Genomic DNA, 19,024 nt, shown 5'->3' with positions numbered 1-19,024 from the left:
ATCGGTCTCGCCTGACCCAGGAAGAGAGGACTCGCCGTAGGGAAGAAAATCTTTGTCTGTACTGCGCCAGTACCGAACATTTCTTGGTGGATTTCCCTATTCGTCCTCCACGTCTGGGAAACGCACGCACCCAGCTCACGTGGGTGTGGCGTCTCTTGGTACGAAGTCTGCTTCTCCACGTCTCACGGTGCCCGTGCGGATTTCTCCTTCTGCCAACTCCTCCCTCTCAGCCGTGGCCTGCTTCGACTCTGGTGCCTCTGGAAATTTTATTCTGGACTCTTTGGTGAATAAGTTCTGCATCCCGGTGACCCGTCTCGTCAAGCCGCTCTACATTTCCTCGGTCAACGGAGTTAAATTGGATTGCACCGTGCGTTACCGCACAAAACCCCTCTTAATGTGCATTGGACCCCATCACGAAAAGATTGAATTGTTCGTCCTTCCCAACTGCACCTCTGAAGTCCTCCTCGGTCTGCCATGGCTCCAGCATCATTCTCCCACCCTTGACTGGACCATCGGGGAGATCAAGAATTGGGGCCCTGCTTGCCGCAAGAAATGCCTCACCCCTGCTCCCAGTCCCGTCTGTCGGGCCTCAGTGTCTCCTCCTGTGCCTGGTCTCCCCAAGGCCTATTGGGACTGTGCCGTGCCTCCTCATAGCCCCCGTCCTGGTGACACCCTGCCCCGTGCCAAGCTTCACCCTCTGCCCTCCCTCCCCACTCCCACTCCTGCTGTACTGCCTGCCTTTGAGGAAACCCTTTAATCACTCCCAGTGTCCTCGTCCCATGTGAAGCAATTGCCGGACAAAAAAAGGGGGAGACCTAAGGGGGGGGGGTACTGTTACGCCGAGCGCTCAGGGTCCCTGCTCCTCCCCGGAGCGCTCGCGGTGTTCCTCTCTCTGCGGCGCCCCGGTCAGACCCGCTGACCGGGAGCGCTGCACTGACATTGCCGGCGGGGATGCGATTCGCATAGCGGGACGCGCCCGCTCGCGAATCGCATCCCAAGTCACTTACCTGTCCCGGCCCCCGGCTGTCATGTCCTGGCACGCGCGGCTCCGCTCCTTAGGGCGCGCGGGCGCCAGCTCTCTAAGATTTAAAGGGCCAGTGCACCAATGATTGGTGCCTGGTCCAATTAGCCTAATTAGCTTCCACCTGCTCCCTGTGTATATTACCTCACTTCCCCTGCACTCCCTTGCCGGATCTTGTTGCCTTGTGCCAGTGAAAGCGTTTAGTGTTGTCCAAAGCCTGTGTTTCCAGATCTTCTGCTATCCACATTGACTACGAACCTTGCCGCCTGCCCCGACCTTCTGCTACGTCTGACCTTGCCTCTGCCTAGTCCTTCTGTCCCACGCCTTCTCAGCAGTCAGCGAGGTTGAGCCGTTGCCAGTGGATACGACCTGGTTGCTACCGCCGCAGCAAGACCATACCGCTTTGCGGCGGGCTCTGGTGAATACCAGTAGCATCTTAGAACCGGTCCACCGACACGGTCCACGCCAATCCCTCGCTGACACAGAGGATCCACGTCCAGCTAGCCGAATCGTGACACTCATGTTTTATCTATATACTCATGCTTCATCTACATCTTTGTGCTAGCAGTGTGCTGCTGTATTCTCCTGTTGCTGTGTGTATATATATATATATATATATATATATATATATATAGTGTTGAGCATGAATATTCGAAATTCGCATTTTTACCGTGAAAACTTTGCGATTTCGCAAATATTTAGAATATAGTGATTTATATTCATAATGACGAGTATTCTTTTTTTCTTCACAGTACAAATTACAACAATGATGTGTACTGTGTAAAAAAAAAAAAGAGATCATCCCTGCCTTGAGGTCAAAAGTAGGCTCCAATATTATTTACTGTGTGAGTCGGTGTGGAGCGTGAATATTTCATATATGCGAATATGCAAATATTTGCGAATTTCGGCACTTCCAGAGGACACTGATCCCTTCCTTCTTTTAGGTGAAAGATATAATCGCTCACGCGCACTATGCAAATTGCGACTTTTTGCATGGAAAAAAAGGGAACGAACATAGCGAATATGTGAATTTCGCAAACATAGGACAAATATTCATCCATATATTCGCAAAATATAGCAAATTCAAATATGGCCACTGCCGGCATATGTTTCAAAATACTGTACTTATATATTGTCAGGATCCGGACTGGTATGCGGAGAGGACACTGGTGGTGGATCCTCTGTGTCAGTGGGGTGATGGCGTGGGCCGTACCAGGGGAACGGAATCTATGGGGTTACTGGTTTTCACTAGAGCCTGCCGCAAAGCAGGATGGACTTGCAGCGGCAGGTAACCCCCAGGTCGTTCCACCCGATAGCGACTCAACCCCAATGACAGCTGAGACAGGCGCGGTACACAGGGACAAGGCAAGAGCAAGGTCGGACGTAGCAGAAGGTCAGGGAAGGCAGCAATGGTTCAAAGTCAGGGGCAACGGCAAGGGTCTGGATACACAGGCTTGGGATACACAAAACGCTTTCTCAGAGCACTAGGGCAAAAAAGATCCGTCAAGGACAGGAAGGGGAAGTGGGTTTTTATAAGGAATGGGAGTGATACAACTGATTGGGCCAGGCACCAATTAGTGGTGCACTGGCCCTTGAAATTTCAGAGAGCCAGCGCGCGCGCGTCCTAGAGAGCAGGGCCACGCGCGCCGGGACGTGACAGCCGGGGAACGGGACAGGTGAGACGATTGGGATGCGACCCGCGGGCGGGCGCGTCCCGCTACGTGGATTGCATCCCCGCAGGCAGTAACAGTGCAGCGCTCCCGGTCAGCGGGTCTGACCGGGGCGCTGCAGACGGAAGAACGCCGCGAGCGCTCCGGGGAGGAGCAGGGACCCGGAGCGCTCGGCGTAACATATATATTGTATAAAAATAGATATGCACACATAGATGGAGATAAATAAATATATCAGACTTATAGATTTATAACTATACATATATCTTAAAAGTTTCTTAATGACTCCACTAGAAATTAAGATGTAAAATGAGCCAGATTCCGTTTTATTTCCTCCGCCGCTCACCCATCATTGCGCGCAAAAAAAGACTTTATTGCAAACCAGGATGTTCTTTATCGTTATGACAATGCAGCGCTTTCCATTTTTTATATAATGTGTATTTCATGGGCTGTTTTGCTTACTTGTTTAGTGTTTTTTGGTTCATAGATTTATGGGCTTCTGCCTTTCACTTCTGTTAAGCTATTTCATGGTTATTACATTTAGAGATGGAGAAATAGGAATCTTCATTGTTTCCACTGGAAATTAAATCTGTGATTTCACGCCGTTAAACTACACAAGGCATTCGACTTCGGTGCATTTTTAATGAAGAAATTACTATCTGGATTTCAGATGTTTTATATGTTCTGGATATTCTGGGCTGTTTTCGCTTTATGTAAATTACAAATATAGAACAGGAAACCAACTAGTCACTGCCTCCTCCGAAAACAACATCCTCCTATCCCGATGGCGTGATCATTCTCATTATATATTTGGGTTCCAACCAGTGTCCCTTAAGCTATTGCAAAACTACAACTCATAGCATGCCCGGACAGCTGTTGGCTGTCCGGGCATGCTGGGAGTTGTAGTTTTGCAACAGCAGGAGACACACCTACCCTAAAATCGTAATGACAAAAAAACGAAAAAAGTCATCATCTGCCATTAGATCAGTATGCTGATCCTCCGCTGCTGTAAGCCCATGTTCCCATGTTGGAATTTCTAGTAGTAACCCTGCATCTGTGGCCTTTATTGCCTCAGCGCTTGGCCCATGAAGCTGCTATTCTTGGAGTGTGGAGGTTAACACTACCCTGGCGTCACAAACTGTAATTCAGTCACAGTACCCGGTTATAACACTCTGAAATTCCACCGTGTGCACAGCGCAGCAGAATCCAGTTGAATTCAATGGGATACTGCTGCGCTGTGCACACGGTGGAATTTCCGTGCCAGATGTTTCCGACGGGAAATTCCATTTTCCGTCCGCACAAAGAATGAATGAGTTCACTCTTTGTGCGGAGACTGCACGGAATGCATAGCCGTCTATGAGATTATGCTGGCGCCCCGCAGTGTCCGGAATGTCCGCACGGAGATTCTCCATGCGGACATTCTGGCGTGTGAACATAGCCTAAGTGTTCATGATCTGATTAGATATTGCACTATTTTGATAATTCATTCCCTTGCCCTCTGACCTATACGTACAGGGGGAGACAAATCACTTTCTTCTATAGGATCAACATACTAGTGTTCAGCTGCTGTCATTGGTTAAAAGCTACAAAGGGCAACAGAAGTGAGGAATCCTGCCAATTCAAAAATAAGCTTCGACAGCAGGACATGAAGCAGGATACTCTGGTTAATAGACTTTAAAAGACTCCCAGGTTTTTGCCCTTTAACTTCTGTACAGGAATAGTGCTGGAGCCCCCTGGTTGCATTTACAGAGTAGTCAACGATTGCTAAAGCCCCCAGGTTGCATCTGTGTGGTGGCTAATTGATGGGGGGTGTGTAGTGTTATAACAGGATACTGTAACTAAATTACAGTTTGTGATGCCAGGGTAGTGTTAACCTCCACACTCCAAGAATAGCAGCTTCCTGGGCCAAGCGCTGAGGCAATACAGACCACAGATGCAGGATAACTACTAGATAGATAGAATGACAAATTCACTGGACAAAGAGGAAAGAAGTGAAATAAAAAAAAGAAACTGTGTTTGTTTCATTAATAAGTTTTCACAGGTGATGTCCCAACTACCTCACTGAGTCATTTTTAAGTAATTAGTGATGTTACAAATCTTTGCTAATTTAGTGTAAAGAAAAAACTAGAATCTTGCTGTGACATAAGTATTCATACCCTTTACTCAGAACTAAGGTGAAGCCCCTTTTGGCAGTGATTGTAGTCTCCACAGCAGTGTTTGGTTTCCTCTAGACATGATGCTGCCCCCACCATGATCACTGTAGGGATGGTATTGGGCAGGTGATGGGCAGTGCCTGGTTTCCTCCAGACATGATGCTGCCCCCACCATGATCACTGTAGGGATGGTATTGGGAAGGTGATGGGCAGTGCCTGGTTTCCTCCAGACATGATGCCGCCCCCACCATGATCACTGTAGGGATGGTATTGGGCAGGTGATGGGCAGTACCTGGTTTCCTCCAGACATGATGCTGCCCCCACCATGATCACTGTAGGGATGGTATTGGGCAGATGATGGGCAGTGCCTGGTTTCCTCCAGACATGATGCTGCCCCCACCATGATCACTGTAGGGATGGTATTAGGAAGGTGAGGGGCAGTGCCTGGTTTCCTCCACACATGATGCTGCCCCACCATGATCACTGTATGGATGGTATTGGGAAGGTGATGGGCAGTACCTGGATTCCTCCAGACATGATGCTGCCCCCACCATGATCACTGTAGGGATGGTATTGGGCAGGTAATGGGCAGTACCTGGTTTCCTCAAGACATGATGCTGCCCCCACCATGATCACTGTAGGGATGGTATTGGGCAGGTGATGGGCAGTGCCTGGTTTCCTCCAGACATGATGCTGCCCCCACCATGATCACTGTAGAGATGGTATTGGGCAGGTGATGGGCAGTGCCTGGTTTCCTCCAGACATGATGCTGCCCCCACCATGATCACTGTAGGGATGGTATTGGGCAGATTATGGGCAGTGCCTGGTTTCCTCCAGACATGATGCTGCCCCCACCATGATCACTGTAGAGATGGTATTGGGCAGGTGATGGGCAGTGCCTGGTTTCCTCCAGACATGATGCTGGTCCCACCATGATCACTGTAGAGATGGTAATGGGCAGGTGATGGGCAGTGCCTGGTTTCCCCCAGACATGATTCTGCCCCCACCATGCTTCACTGTAGGGATGGTATTGGGCAGGTTATGGGCAGTGCCTGGTTTCCTCCAGATATGATGCTGCCCCCACCATGATTCACTGTAGGGATGGTATTGGGCAGGTGATGGGCAGTGCCTGGTTTCCTCCAGACATGATGCTGCCCCCACCATGATCACTGTAGAGATGGTAATGGGCAGGTGATGGGCAGTGCCTGGTTTCCCCCAGACATGATGCTGCCCCCACAGTGCTTTATTGTAGGGATGGTATTGGGCTGGTGATGATCAGTGCCTGGTTTCCCCCAAATATGATGCTGCCCCCACCGTGCTTTATTGTAGGGATGGTATTGGGCAGGTGATGGGAAGTGCTTGGTTTCCTCCGGACATGATGCGGCTCCCACCATGATCACTGTAGGGATGGTTTCCTCCAGACATGATGCTGCCCCCACCATGATCTTTGTAGGGATGGTATTGGGCAGGTGATGGGCAGTACCTGGTTTCCTCCAGACATGATGCTGCCCCCACCATGATCACTGTAGGGATGGTATTGGGCAGATGATGGGCAGTGCCTGGTTTCCTCCAGACATGATGCTGCCCCCAACATGATCACTGTAGGGATGGTATTGGGCAGGTGATGGGCAGTGCCTGGTTTCCTCCAGACATGATGCTGCCCCCACCATGCTTTATTGTAGGGATGGTATTGGGCAGGTGATGAGCAGTGCCTGGTTTCCCCCAGACATGATGCTGCCCCCACCATGATCACTGTAGGGATGGTATTGGGCAGGTGATGGGCAGTGCCTGGTTTCCTCCAGACATGATGCGGCCCCTACCATGATCACTGTAGGGATGGTAATGGGCAGGTGATGGGCAGTGCCTGGTTTCCCCCAGACATGATGCTGCCCCCACCATGCTTTATTGTAGGGATGGTATTGGGCAGGTGATGGGAAGTGCCTGGTTTCCTCCAGACATGATGCTGCTTCCACCAAGATCACTGTAGGGATGGTTTCCTCCAGACATGATGCTTCCCCCACCATGATCATTGTAGGGATGGTTTTGGGCAGGTGATGGGCAGTGCCTGGTTTCCTCCAGACATGATGCTGCCCCCACCATGATCACTGTAGGGATGGTATTGGGCCGGTGATGGGCAGTGCCTGGTTTCCCCAAGAAATGATGCTGCCCCCACCATGATCACTGTGGGGATGGTATTGGGCAGGTGATGGGCAGTACCTGGTTTCCCCCAGACATGATGCTGCCCCCACCATGTTCACTGTAGGGATGGTATTGGGCAGGTGATGGGCAGTGACTGGTTTCCTCCAGACATGATGCTGCCCCCACCATAATCACTGTAGGGATTGTATTGGGCAGGTGATGGGCAGTGCCTGGTTTCCCCCAGACATGATGCTGCCCCCACCATGATCACTGTAGGGATGGTATTGAGCAGGTGATGGGCAGTGCCTGGTTTCCTCCAGACATGATGCTGCCCCCACCATGATCACTGTAGGGATGGTATTGGGCAGGTGATGGGCAGTACCTGGTTTCCCCCAGACATGATGCTGCCCCCACCATGATCACTGTAGGGATGGTAATGGGCAGGTGATGGGCAGTGCCTGGTTTCCCCCAGACATGATGCTGCCCCCACCATGCTTTATTGTAGGGATGGTATTGGGCAGGTGATGGGAAGTGCCTGGTTTCCTCCAGACATGATGCTGCTTCCACCATGATCACTGTAGGGATGGTTTCCTCCAGACATGATGCTTCCCCCACCATGATCATTGTAGGGATGGTTTTGGGCAGGTGATGGGCAGTGCCTGGTTTCCTCCAGACATGATGCTGCCCCCACCATGATCACTGTAGGGATGGTATTGGGCCGGTGATGGGCAGTGCCTGGTTTCCCCAAGAAATGATGCTGCCCCCACCATGATCACTGTAGGGATGGTATTGGGCAGGTGATGGGCAGTACCTGGTTTCCCCCAGACATGATGCTGCCCCCACCATGTTCACTGTAGGGATGGTATTGGGCAGGTGATGGGCAGTGCCTGGTTTCCCCCAGACATGATGCTGCCCCCACCATGATCACTGTAGAGATGGTATTGGGCAGGTGATGGGCAGTGCCTGGTTTCCTCCAGACATGATGCTGCCCCCACCATAATCACTGTAGGGATTGTATTGGGCAGGTGATGGGCAGTGCCTGGTTTCCCCCAGACATGATGCTGCCCCCACCATGATCACTGTAGGGATGGTATTGAGCAGGTGATGGGCAGTGCCTGGTTTCCTCCAGACATGATGCTGCCCCCACCATGATCACTGTAGGGATGGTATTGGGCAGGTGATGGGCAGTGCCTGGTTTCCTCCAGACATGATGCTGCCCCCACCATGATCACTGTAGGGATGGTATTGGGCAGGTGATGGGCAGTACCTGGTTTCCTCCAGACATGATGCTGCCCCCACCATGATCACTGTAGGGATGGTATTGGGCAGGTGATGGGCCGTGCCTGATTTCCTCCAGACATGATGCTGCCCCCACCATGATCACTGTAGGGATGGTAATGGGCAGATGATGGGCAGTGCCTGGTTTTCCCCAGACATGATGCTGCCCCCACCATGCTTCAAGGTAGTCTTGTCACCACATCCAGGAGAAGGTTCTACTACAAGGCCGGCTTTTCCTATAGGCAAAATAGGCAGCCGCCTAGAGGGCCCTCTTGATGGGGGCGTCGCTCTGTCTCAGTGTGTCTCCCCAGAAGTAAGGTGATTATATAAGGGGGAGGTTTGTTACAGTGTAGAATGGGACATGGGACGGAGTTTTTTTTTAATACTTTGTCACCCCAGTAGGAAGATGGGGCGTGTTAAAAGGCGGGAAATGGGCGGAGTCAAGGAGCGGCAAAATTAGCTTTTGCCTAGGGTGGCAAAAATCCTTGCACCAGGCCTGTCTACTGGGATGATCGTGGCAGTAATGACTGGGTACAGAATCCTGGCTTCTCCTTGTACAGTCTACGAGATAAATTCTGAAGCCTCCAGAAAACATGAAGGTGAGTCACAGCTCATTGTCTCCTCATTTGTGATTCATGGTTCCTAAAGCCTTTAATGCCCGTATTTCGAGTGTTTGTCCTATATCTGGCGGTGTGAGTGATGAGCGGTGGCCCCACACTTATCCCTTTACAGCTATTGATTAGAAATTTGACTAATGTAGCTAATTTGTACGGCGTAATTTAAGGTTCTCCTATTAAAGAGCACATTCCATCATTTGGCTTTTTTTTTTTTGGGATGACGGGGGGAGATGAAGGCACCTCTTAAACTCGCTGGACATTTTCCATCTCCAGAACAAGACACATATCCCCTAATATGGCTTTTCAGCAATTTCGCAATATACTTGATTAAACCAGTGCCTACTTACTACAGAATCTTAATCAAGGTAATTAAGTGACTTAAGTGTCTCATCTTGCTCTTATTTCTCTGGTGATTTACTTAATAAATTGAGGTATATGACCCATCCATAAAAATGCAATTTAGACCGTGAAGAGATGCGAGCCTTTGTCTGAAGTTTTTTCTTCTCCCTTATGATGGCAGATCACAGGTGCAGTATGGTTAATATATCAAATCTTTCCTGTTAGGTAGAGACGGCCCTGGATATATGGAGCCTGTGCAGAGGATGAGCCGCTCTTGTCCTCACTGACCTGCAGGAGGAGCAACATTGGCCCAACGCAGTCGTAGTATTTTGGGCATCTTTCCCTCCCTTCCCAGCACTACTCTATGGATACTATATGTGCTTGATACTGCATGGGTTCTGCATGGGTGCTGTAGACTTGAGTTAAAGGGTATTCCGCCGAAAAACATTGTATCCCCTATCCAAAAGATAGGGGATAAAATGTCTGATCGCGGGGACCCCTGTGATCTCCGGAACGGCACCCCAGTCATCCGTTCATGGTGCGAACTTCGCTCGGTGCCGGATGACTGGCAACTACAGCTGCCACGCCCCCTCCATTCATGTCTATGAGAGGAGGCGTGACGGCTACTACGTAGCCGTCACGCCCCCTCCCGTAGACATGAATGGAGGGGGTGTGGCGTGACTCCACGAAAACGTAACTTCCAAGCTTCCGTGTTCCGGATGCCGCCGTTGCCTGCCAGGAGATCAGAAAGATCGATTTGGCATGTTATCCCATATCCTTTGGAAAGGGGATAAGATGTATCTGATGGAGTACCCCTTTAAGAGATGGATAGGTGCTGTTTTGGTACTATACATACAGTATGATTTATGTCTGCTGAGTGCTGCATGACTGCTGTGCTGATACCATAGTGGGGCCCATATGGAGTCCACGGCAGTTAAAGGGGTTCTCCGGTGCTTACACATCTTTTCCCCTATCCAAAGGACAGCTGTCCCGCCCCCTCCTGTACGCTTGCATTGAGGGGCGGAGGCGTGACGTCACACGCCGCCGGCCCGGTGGTCGCCTGTAATCAGACCCGGAGCGAACACGCTCCAGGGACTGATTACAAACGGGGTGCCGCGTGCATGATCACGGGGGTCCCCAGCGGCGGGACTCCCGCGATCAGGCATCTTATCCCCTATCCTTTGGAATAGAATTTAAGAGGCTACTACCCTTAAAGGGGTTATTCAGGAAAAAAACTTTTTTTTTATATATCAACTGGCTCCAGAAAGTTAAACAGATTTTTAAATTACATCTATTAAAAAATCTTAATCCTTTCAGTACTTAGGAGCTTCTGAAGTTAAGGTTGTTCTTTTCTGTCTAAGTGCTCTCTGATGACACGTGTCTCGGGAACCGCCCAGTTTAGAAGCAAATCCCCATAGCAAACCTCTTCTAAACCGGGCGGTTCCCGAGACACGTGTCATCAGAGGGCACTTAGACAGAAAAGAACAACCTTAACTTCAGAAGCCCATAAGTACTGAAAGGATTAAGATTTTTTAATAGAAGTAATTTACAAATCTGTTTAACTTTCTGGAGCCAGTTGATATATAAAAAAAAGTTTTTTTCCTGGATAACCCCTTTAAGGGTAGTAGCCTCTTAAATTATATTGTGTTGACATGGATAGCTTTGTGGCTGGCTAACCTCGTAGGTAAAAAAAAATAAAATCTAAGAAAATGGGACAAAAATTACTCAAAAATCGCAGAACTGGCTACTGATACAAGGGCAGATTAAACACCTATGCACCTATAGGTTGCAAAGGTGCAAATACTGATGAACAACCACTCATGAGGGGGGAGGCTGCTCAGTATTATAGCTGCACACAGATAAGGCATATACAGGGTGCTAGTAACATGATAGCGTGTAGTGCACCATGCTGGCTTACAACCTAATTGTGTCACCCATACTATTTAGTCAGGTGGGCTTCCCAGCATCTAATACCTGCACCCATAAACGCACTAACACCCAGGGCTCCCCCAGCATCACAAGGCCGGACCACATCATGGAAAGTATATACTAGGGATGGTAAACATGAAGTATTAGTTGATTTTTTGGCTAAAAATCTCATGTTTGTTGTGTCTAGTATATATTTTTCATACTGGATTCTGTATGAGTGCTAATGTAATGTATGTACACAGTGACCTCACCAGCAGAATAGTGAGTACAGCTCTGGAGTCTGGCCACTAGAGGGAGCATCTTCCTGTGAGTCTGCTGAGTGTGGAGGAAGTCGTTTGCTGGATTGTTTGGTGTGTGTGCGCTCTGAGCTCTGCCGTGTCATCTGTGCCGGACAACGTTCTTCCTTCCCCAGAGGGAGAGCGTGGGTTCAGGCATGAGCGAGGAGAGGAGAACCCCAACACCTGCCCCCCGAATCAGGTCCGCGGGGGGCAGGGGGAGCCAGCGACCAGGTGTGGAGGGACCAGCGTCAGGAAGTGCATCAGAGGTCTCCGGGTTGAGGCGCTCTGCCAGGAGGTGCAGCGATGCATCTCCAGCCACCCCTGAACCCGTAGAGACAAAGAGCAGCCGCAAGGCTGGCCCTGCAAGTTGTGGGACTACAAGTGCAAGAAGTTCCGGAAGCACAGGTACTGTGACAACAAGGCCTGACAATGTGGACTGTGATACTCCTCCTGGAGCAAAGCTAAATGCCCACGGATGTGTGGAGGAGGATTGGGGGATGCCTAGGGCCCGGGAGTCTGGAGTCCCCCATAACTCTCGTGTGGCAGAACACATCCGTGGATATGAGGAAGCAAGGGGCAGCTTGTATAGGCTCCAGGAGGAGGTACGGGAAGCAAAAGCCCTGATGGAAACTGCGGCGAAACGACAGAAAGCTGAGCTGTCAGCCCGGATTAAACAGCTGAAAAATGAAATAAGGATCCTGGAGAAGAAGAGAACTTTTATTTTAGAGAACAGCGGGCCATTTAGGGAAAAACTTTTAAATGAAGACCGCTTTCATACAATGGAGAGAGAGAAGCAGAGACGGCTGAGGGGGCTTCAGCCACGGGTGGAGGAGGAAGGAGACGCTGCGGAGGCCGATAATGTTGAGCCAAATCCACCCGGGGGTCTGCAACATCTGACCCCATACAGTGGGCTCCCTGCAGGGCAAGTGGCGATGTCATTTGGCCGTGGCTCTGGCGGTTCGGGGGATGAGAGCAGCACCAGTCACCAGGGAGGGGCGCTGATGGCCCAGATCCAGCTCCTGGAGTCCCCAGGTCGCCTCCAGGACTTCACGTTTGGGGATGAGTTACCGGAGGAGGCACCTGGGGGAAGGAAAAAGAAGCTAAAGAAGACCAAGCTCCAGGAGCAGGTAACATTTGTATATACCCCCCTCCCTGAGCCCCCCAGACTGGCCGCAGGGTCAGCTCACTGTGTGAACCCCATTTCTCAGCCCAGCCTGAGTTCTGCTGTGGACTCAGTGCAGGAGAGTGGGGAAAGTATGGAGTCTAGTGTGGCGGTGAGCTCCATCGCTGTTTGTAGTAACAGTGGTGGAGCAGACAATGTATCGGCTGTGAGGTCGGACAGTGATATTTGCCCAGCGATGGGCATGGATGGCTCTGGCACATTGGGCTGCTCCCTAATGGGAGGGGGGGGCGGCTTTGTGCCAGAGTCAGCTGCGGGAGCTCCGGTGGCTCTGAACGTTGACACTGCTGTTCCTTTGGAGCAGCGGTGTCATCGTGAAAGAGCTGCTGGGGCCAAGATGTCTTCGCCTCCCAGAAAGACTGGACTAAAACCTTTATTTTGTATTGGCGCCGCTAATCCAGAACAGCGGCGCCCAGGAGCAGAAAACTCCAGTACTGATGAGGCGGAGGGTACCAGTAAAAACAGGGCTGGGGCCGCTAATAAACAGGCTAGGCAGGCTTCCCGGTCCTTGTATAAAGGACTGGTGACCTGTCCTGTGGTGGTGGCTCCAGCTCTGGTACCCAGTGATGCTGATGGTACACTATCTGCACCAGAACGCACCGGTCCAGCCAGTATGAATGAGGAGGTTAATGTTGGAATGAATTGTAGTATGGGCTGTAGCACGGGTGGAGGTATGGGGGGCACATCAGCTAAAACAGGCAATAATGGTGTGAGTATGGATTATGTGGAGGAGGGTGGTGAAGGGGCACAGATTAGTGGTGGGGATGTAGGGCCTGGTCCAGTTGCACCCCCAGCGGTGGCAGCACCGGTACGCAGCTACGCAAATGTCACCGCTGGGGGGAGGGGGGCACCTTCCTCGTCTTCTGGCTCTGGGGGGGGCAATTTGCAGCAGCGTCTCCTGGGGGCCTTAAGGAGAGGGGAGAGATCAATCAATGTAGAGGGTAGGGAGGTTGATCTATCCTTTTGGATAGAAAGACATGGTCTTTCAGCCTTCCGAGAGGAAAGAGGGGGGGATACTGTGTGGTCCCTCCCAACAGCCGGGCCAGGTGGTCTCCGAAGGAATGTGGTCCGGCTGAGGTGGAGAGGCAGTGATACATGTCCTCCAAGATCTAAAGTTGTTGAGCTTCTGCTGAAGTTGGGCTTTAAGGCAGCTGACATCTACGCCTTGATACATCCTTATGGTACCCCTGAGTTCGATATCAGCTTTGTTCGGCCAGAGGGGCTTGAGCTCTTCTGGTCGAATTATGAGCTGGTAAAGAATGAGCCCGGCTGGCGAGACTTTGCCATTCAGGCGGTGTCTCGCCAAAACAATGTCAAGAAGGTGACCGTTTTAACCCGTAACGAATCACTTTCTTGTATTGACATCATGACGTGGCTAGGTCGGTATGGAGAGGTGGTGGAGGTCCCAAAAAAGAACAGGGATGAATATGGCATCTGGTCAGGGGCCTGGACGTTTATGGTCAAGCTTAAGCTTTCAGGAAACACCGTTACCCATATACCATCTGCAACCTTCCTCGGAAGGGATCGTATCCAGATCTTCTACCAGGGTCAGCCGAAGCTCTGTCACAGATGTGGTGACCCCACACATTTTAGTGCCAATTGCACTGTGCAGAAGTGCACTCTGTGTGGGGAAATAGGCCATCTCGCTGCATCTTGTGCAGAGATTAGGTGTCACCTGTGTGGTGACTTAGGTCACCCATTCAGTCGCTGCCCTCGTTCCTTTGTCAACGCGGTTGTTGCCCCAGTGGGGGTAAGCCATGAGGTGAACTCTGCTGGGGGGATGGCTGGCGGGGATGAAGGGGTGCAGGGGCCAGGGAAGAAAAGTAAGCAGAAGACGCCTGCCCAACTGAGGCGTCTCAAGAAGCGTCAAAGGGATAGGGAGATTCGGGAGTCACAGGAGCATCAGCCAGCTGAGGTGGCTTCTGATCCTGTCCCTGCGACCAGTGTTACTGCTGAGGCCCTGGGGGATAGTGAACTGGATGAGGAGACTGGAAGGATCCACAAAGAGGAGGATACTGTCTCCTCGCTGTCCTCCCATGGTGAGAGCGCGGATGAGGACAGAGGGAGATGGGCAGAAACAAAGCGGGGTACTCGGAGGAATAAGAAAAAGGGAGATTTAAAATCTTCTCCCACCCGCCAGATGCCAAAGGAAGGTACAACTGACCCCCCTCTGATTGGTCTCTCCAACCGGTTCCGAGCCCTCCGCGACATTTCCTCTTCGGAGGAGGAGGCTGGGGGTGAGGTTCCGGATGTTGCGGTGGGGCCCACAGGGGACCCTGAGTCCTCTCTCCCTGGGGAACCTATGTCTTCAGGGGGGGGGACTGGCTCAGAGTCAGGGGACGAGGAAAATGTAAATAAAGGGAAAATGGACACATCCATCTCACTAAAAAGGGGTAAACCATCATCTGATGAGGAGGGTGGTGGGGTGGATGGGAAGGATGGTGGGAAAAAGAAAGCTGTCTAACTCAATCACCCTTGATGGCGGCACCCTCTCCGTTGACTCTGGCATCCATTAATGTTGCCAGCATAAAGTCAGATACGGCTCGATTTGCAGCCTATGATTTTTTTGCCCATATTAATGCTGATATTTTATTTTTGCAAGAGACCAGGCTAACAGATATGTCATCTATCTACAAGGCTAAAAGAGAGTGGAGGAATGGGCCCTCCTACTGGTCTCTTGGGGCCGAGCCGTATAGCGGAGTGGCGGTCCTTTTTACCGCAGCGGTAGAATGCCGACGGGTTATCGAGTTAGAAATGGGGAGGTGCCTGATCTTAGATGTCCTCATGAAGGGACAAGAACTTCGCCTTATTAACATCTACGGCCCACAGTCTAAGTGGGACCGGAAGTGTCTCTTTATGAGGATCAAGCCCTATCTTTTTACAAGTCGGCAGGTGGTCTTTGGAGGGGACTTTAATGCTGTCACGAGGCCCCAAGACAGGGGAGGTGCCAGAGACAAGCTGACTTATGATAGCGTCGCCCTTAATAGCATAGCGAGTGAGGCTCGCCTGGTGGATGTCCACATCCGGCACACCCCAGGCCACGCGGGATTCACCTATCATAGGGGTAGTTGTAGGTCTAGGATAGATAGGTTTTTTTTAAAGGAGGAGGCCGTCTCTTCAGCAGTGTCTGTTGTTGAGGTGGAGTTCTCCGATCACTGTTTAATTTTGTTTTCTCTGAATGTCACAGAGACCCCCCGGATGGGCAGAGGCTATTGGAAGCTGAATTCGTCTCTCTTGGAAGAAGCGGAGATAAGACAGTCCTTTGAGGATTTTCTTCAGAGCCAGGTACCATTGCTGGGCCTTTGTAGCAGTAAGTCAGAGTGGTGGGAGATCTTCAAGGAAAGGGTTGCGAGATTCTTCCGCCAGCTCTCGGGCCTCAGAAGCCTAAACAGGTACCGTTTGTACCAGGGCCTGAGGAAGAAACTTGAGAACCTTGTCTCGACTGGAGGTAGTCGTGACGATATCTCCAGAGTGAAGTCCTTGTTGATGAAGTGCCAGTATGACAGACACGCATCTTTGGTTTTTGAGAGGGATTACGGGAAGTACCGCTCGCCCGACCCTTACAGAAACTGCAAGATGTCAGTGAATAGTAAAATAGTCTCAGGACTGATTGATAGTACGGGATCCTTGAAAAGGTCCAGATCAGGGATCCTGGAGGTCGTCAGATCCTTCTACTCGCACCTCTTGGGAAGGAAGGATCTAGATCGAGATAAGGTATCAGCTTTCTTGGCTGAAACCGTCCCTGAACCAGGAGTAGACTCCTCTCTTGACGTTTTGACAGAGATGATCCGGGAAGAGGAAGTCAGGATGGCTATTGATGGGCTTGCCCTCAAGAAGTCACCCGGTCCGGATGGCTTAACATCTGAGTTCTATAAGACCTTTAAGGACACTTTGGTTCCCCTCTTGACTGGGGTTTTTAATGAGTGTCTATCCTCGGGCACTCTGCCAAAGTCAATGAGGAGGTCAGCGCTGATCATCCTGTCAAAGGGTAAAGACCCGTCCCACATTGAGAATTGGCGTCCCATAGCGCTTCTCAATGTGGACCGAAAGATTCTGGCAAAAGTGCTGTTTAACCGGCTGGTGGAGTTTGCACCCCGGCTCCTTTCGGGGGCTCAGCATTGCTCTGTTCCGGGCCGCAGTACATTTAGTGCTGTGCTCAGTGTCCGAGAGGCTGTGGAGCAGGGTAGGGCTGGCCACTGGAAGGGGTACTTGCTGTCCTTGGATCAGGCAAAAGCGTTTGATCGGGTTAACCATGAATACCTCTGGTCTGTTCTTCTGAGATATGGCCTGCCGGGGGGGTTTGTTGATTTTCTTAAGACCTTGTACGCAGGGGCAGAGAGTTTCCCGCTTGTGAATGGTTGGATTGGCCGCTCTTTTGAGGTTGGGTCTGGCGTCCGTCAGGGTTGTCCTTTGAGCCCGTTGCTTTACGTGTTTGCAATTGATCCTTTCCTTAGGAGGATTGATTGTGGACCGTTGGCGGGGGTGAGAATGGACCTGGCGGTGACGGATTTGGCTCTGAGGGCGGTAGCGTATGCTGATGATGTCACCGTGTTTGTCTCCTCACAAGAGGAAGGCCAATGGGTGATGTCAGAGGTGGACCGCTACTCGGAGGCATCCGGGTCCAAGATCAACCGGGATAAGTGCGAGAGTCTCTGGCTGGGAGGGGGAGATCCTGGTTTTGATCTCCCGGACGCCCTTCCAGAGCCCCAGGAATCTGCAAAAGTTCTCGGCATCGAATTTGGCCAAGGGGATTACCCCAAACAAAACTGGGACAGCAGGCTTAAGATCGCCGCTCAGAAGGTGGATCAGTGGAAGGGTTGGTCTTTGACCCTCGGGGAAAGGGTTAACCTGATCAAAACATTCCTGCTCCCTTTACTGATATATCTGGGCAGTGTATGCATGTTGCCAGAACCTCTTTGGACCCGGGTCTACAGTGTGTTCTTCCAGATGTTATGGGGGAACAGACTGAACCTAGTGAAGAGGGAGGTTACTTACCGTACGAGGAGACTAGGGGGGTTGTGTATGGTCAACCCTGTGGTGTTCCTAGTGAATACCTTTCTTAAGACCAATATAGCAAACCTCTGGTCAGAGAGGGCTCCTCCGTGGGTATCCTCCTGTAGGGGATGGTTTTGGCCTTTCTTCCAGGAATGGGAGACAGGAGGGCAAGTGAAGGATCTTCGCACACCACACGGGCATCTCCCGGCTTACACTACCCCGGTTCTGAAGGTTATTCGTCGGTGGGGTCTGGGGATGGGGGAGATTAGGACTCTGTCGAGGAAATTCCTTGACAAGAGGGTCCTGTCTTCTCATTTCCAGAGGCCATTGGCGCTCAAGGACTGCCCAAGTCGGGATCTGGAGGTGGGTTTAGAGCTTTTGAATTCTATCAGGATCCCCTTGAAGTTTTGGGACTTGACTTGGCGCTGCTTCCACGGGAAACTGTGTGTGAGGGACAATCTGAAGTGCAGGAGCTCTGATGACCGGGGATGTCCCCGCGAAGAGTGTGGAGGCATGCTGGAAAGCATGGAGCATTTTCTGCTTCATTGTCCCTTTAACACAGAGGTTTACACCAGGGTGGGCGCTTCCATTGGTTGGCCTTGGCTGGCCAGTCTCTCCTATGCGGAATGGGCCTATGGGGCATTCAGAAACCTTGGAGGCTGGGACCGGTGCACTTTATTCCTAGTCAGCTCAGTGGTTAGGTACTACACGTGGAACGCACGGTGTTTAGTGTCGACGCAGCGTAAAATCCTCCCTGTGGATGTGGTGGTTAGGAACATTCTCGGTGACCTGGTGAAGGTGCGTTCTCTGGAGTACGAGAGGCTGGGTGCTGGCAGGGCCTCTCGTCTATGGAGGGGCTCTGCCTTTAAAGTGCCTTAGCCTGTTGTCTCCCCCTGGTGGTGGGCTGATGCTGGCACATTAGTCTTTTTGTTTTGAGCAGTTGGTTTATGGTAATATAGGGCTTGCAGGCGCTGAACTTGAGCTTTAGGGGTTTGTTGTTTGGCTTATAGTGTTATATGTATTTGTTATTGTATTTATTGTTGTAGTCTATTTGTATACTTATGTATTGTATATATTGTTAGTCTGTGTATATTTTATGTAATGTATATATTGTATATATTGTGTGATGCCACCTGGGGTTTGGGTTTAGTTTAGGTTGGGTGGTGGGTTAAAAAGGGGGGAGGGGGTTTGTATGGGACTTTTATATATACAGAAAATCCTGGACTGGTTCATGGACGTCTGGTAACATGTACTGGGGGCATGGGATGCGGGACCAGCTCAGGGCCAAAAAAAAAAAAAAAAAAAAAAAAAAAAAAAATGTGGTGTTATTTTGTTTGTGTTGGTTTTTATTATTTTGTATATATTATTATTGTTGTTGTTGTTATTCTTTTTGGTATATTACTGGTATTGGGTTTTTGGTATTGC

Source organism: Hyla sarda, chromosome 7 (assembly GCF_029499605.1).
Source record: "Hyla sarda isolate aHylSar1 chromosome 7, aHylSar1.hap1, whole genome shotgun sequence".
NCBI lineage: Eukaryota > Metazoa > Chordata > Amphibia > Anura > Hylidae > Hyla > Hyla sarda.
Note: the sequence above shows the minus strand (reverse complement) of the source record.